The sequence below is a fragment of the Penaeus japonicus genome, unplaced genomic scaffold (assembly GCF_977035675.1).
Source record: "Penaeus japonicus unplaced genomic scaffold, GWHDUDI00000001_assembly GWHDUDI00000027, whole genome shotgun sequence".
Classification (NCBI taxonomy): Eukaryota; Metazoa; Arthropoda; class Malacostraca; order Decapoda; family Penaeidae; genus Penaeus; species Penaeus japonicus.
Window position 1 is genome coordinate 5,981,040 of NW_028234429.1, and position 3,440 is coordinate 5,984,479.

Sequence of the window (3,440 nt, forward strand, 5' to 3'; positions counted from 1 at the left end):
ATGTTATACGTTGTCATTGTGCGGGTATTTCATTTTCCCGCCGGTGTAAGGCGACACCTCGGCTATTGTTTCAGGTCTGGCTGGACACGACTGATTAGTTTGGAGACCTTAACGGTTATTGTTCCTCCCCGACCCGAAACACTCTCCTGTATTGTTCATAATCGACGGTTTTGTTTCCTCGATATTTATTTCTTTCGGCGTGGCAGCGTGTGTGCACAGGCTGAGAAGTTGCTTATGTTTTATTTATCACAACGCAGTGGACACCGGTTCGAGTTTTAGGGTAACCGGGGGAGGGGGGGGGGATAATTCAGCTGGCGTTCAGTTGAAGAAAATCCATCTGCAAAAATCCTCTCAATAGCAAGCTAGGAAACTATACTGTCAGCATTTTGATGTTTTTGGGAACTATCAGTAGAATATCATATGGTACCCATACGGATATCCCTATCATAAAAATGATAACACTGAATAAATGAACTGATAAATAGATAAATCTAAATTAAAGATTATAAGTTATCAGAATATCCTTTTATTGCATTCATGAACGCGCTCTTCGACTAACGATCGCTCATGGCATTACTCGTTTATATCTGCATTACTGAGTGTATCATCAGGTATCACGATCGTATACCACTGCGCCCATGGCAGGCACCGTCGTCCTTGATTCCTCATGGCAATCCTTTCTGCCCTTCTCCTCTTCCATGGCTCGCCGAAGTAAGATGAACATCACCTGCAGAGGCGGTCGTTTCGCTTTGTCAGATTTTGAGACGGTTGCCACTCACTGCCCCGTCTGAAATGCAAAGAAGGCCATGTGTTAGATCACGGACATGCTCCCCCGAGTGTCTTAGCATGTCTCGGACGGAGCGTCAACATTCCAGCGTGTGAAAATCAGAGGCCGAGGCGTGCGCGCTATGCCTCGGGCATCGCCACGCGCCTCGTGTTCCACCGCCCACCTGGGAGGCCTAGGGGGTTTCTCGCCGCCCACCCAGGAGGCCTAGGGGGTTTCTCGCCGCCCACCCGGGAGGCCGAGGTCAGGCATGGAAGGATGAGGGTTTCCTCGATAAGCTAATGATTTTTGAAGATTTTTAAGATGGAAATTATAAAAAATTGACGATAATGGTAATGATTTTCTTGATAACGATAAGGATCTTATTGATGATAGTGATAATGATTTTGATGATGATACTGATAATGATTTTGATGATGATAACGATAACAATGTTGATGATAGTATTAATATTTTTGATGATAATGATAATAATTTTGATGATAGTGATAATGATTCTGATAATTGTAATATTAATGCTGATGATAATGACAGGGATAATGAAAATAACAATAACTGTAATACTGGTACGAGAGCGATAAGTAAGAACAATACTAGTGTATATGATGATAATGATATTGTGATGACAATGATTATGATAACGATCATAATGATACAATAATAACAATAATAACTTTAATAATGTCCATAGTAAAGGTAAAGTGGTGATAAAACACTTGAACAAGACTTATGATTAATATGATAATGATGATAGTGAAGAGTGATAACAATTATAATACTAAATTTAATGATAATGAAAAGCAATGTTACTTCTCATCTTAACGCTAATAATTGATATAAAAAGAAGAGCAGTAATAACAACGATGATAGCAATAATGATGATTACAATGATAATGACGGTAATGATGACAATGGTGTTAGCGAAAGCACAACGCTAACCACATTAACCATTCTGCCTACCGAGCGGTCAGCTTCTAGTGAGCAAAAGGGCCATTATGCTCCATGAAAAAGGCCAGGTGCTAAATCTTCGAGCATGCAAATGTATCCAGTAAAAGGTGCGCTGAGGAGGATCAGTGTCAAAAGGCCTGGAATAAAGAGAGAAAAAATACTGCCCTTGTGATGGCCTCGGTTAGAGTGCTGTTCCTGCCTCGTCGGGGCTGAAGGAAAGGGGAATAAACCTCTTCTTTTTGCGTATATTTCCATAACGTGTGAAACCTTAAGCCGCGACTCACTGCAAATGAACTTTGACGCGTTGCACGCTTAATCACTTGACACTCTTTGGCAATCCGATTACGGCTTTGCAGTGACCTCCCGCCGCCCCTCTCTGTTCGTCCGAGACGGCGATCCCCGCGAGGTCAGCGTTGACCTGCTGGCGAAGGGCTCAAAGCGCGCCGGCGGAGCGCCTCCGCGAGGGATTGGCAGCGCGGGCCAGTCAAGTCGCAGCCGCAGGCAAACGCTTGCATAATCAGTTCTACATGGGTTGGCCTGGATGGCGGCTTGGGAGCGGTGCTGCACGCCGTCTTATGGCTGGCGGTGTGTGACAACTATCAATTAAAATGCAATATAAGCTCACCTTGATAGCCACTATCACCAGCCCCATCACCGCTATCACCGCCGTGGCTCCAGCCACCATGGCCTGCGCCCTTATTCTGATTACCATTAACGTCACCATCATCCACCATCAAAACAGCAATCAACATTATGGCTGTCTCACCATTGCCGTCTTTACGGCCACAGTCATGGCCACAACATGGCCCATACTAAGGCCATCACTCCATTGCCCTCCTGTCTATACACGCTACTACATTGTAATGTATATTAATGTCCTTGCGGTCGCTATCATTATCATGATGCCCGGCCTCCTCACTTGCCAAAGAAGGAAAGCATATTCTTAAAAAAACAAGCCACGTGTAATTCTGCATTTTCCCAATACAGAATCTATACGCATCCTAACTCGTTAACCTGTCGATCCACCAGTCAAATTGCTATATATGTGGTATGTTTAGCATGTTGTATATTTCCAGCCTCACATTTCATCACTAAGTTGCCTGTGTATTCTTACTGAAAGAGGTAACCCCGAAGGAGGGACAAGGGGGAAGGACTCTCACGTATCCATTATGATCCGTTTCATAGTATCCTCTTCCTGCATTTCCTATTACCTCGTGACCGCGGCCGGTGTGCTCACAGACACCATTCCAGGCTTGATGGCCCCGCCCGCGCCGCCCGCGATCGCCGCAGCCTCTCCGAGAGCTCTCATGTGCGGGGATAAACAAAGGCGCTGTAGCATCACCGGCTGTATCACAGTCAGGGATAGTGAAAACCCCGGCTGTAACCTCGTGCAGCAGGACAATAATTAAGAAATAGTTAGGTACAGGTTCATTGTGAACATAATGACGCTCCGTTAGGACTCGATCATCCCACATTATATATGCAAATTGAAGATCATATCAGAGTCAGCGATATTTTGAACAAAAAAGAAAAACAAGTGTAGTTGGGCCGGACAAAGTTGGCAAACCCGTCCCGGTAGGGAGGGATGGCTGTATGGTTTATGGTGCCCGGACGGAATTTGTATGCAAAGCTGTATAGAAAGTAATGATCAGTTGATGGCTGTGAAGGGCAGTTCCTTAAAAGTTAGTAGTCATACAAGCTGACTGTG

General features: G+C 44.8%; 1 long non-coding RNA gene across 1 annotated transcript in view; it reads right to left on the bottom strand.

Annotated features, from left to right (window-relative positions):
- Positions 1 to 466: 466 nt before the first annotated feature.
- The window catches only part of LOC147468589 (uncharacterized), a 15,472-nt gene continuing 12,498 nt past the window's right edge, over positions 467 to 3,440 (bottom strand). The window contains exon 2 of the long non-coding RNA XR_015192402.1: positions 467 to 787. This is a non-coding gene — a long non-coding RNA (uncharacterized LOC147468589). The remainder of the gene's footprint in view (positions 788 to 3,440) is intronic.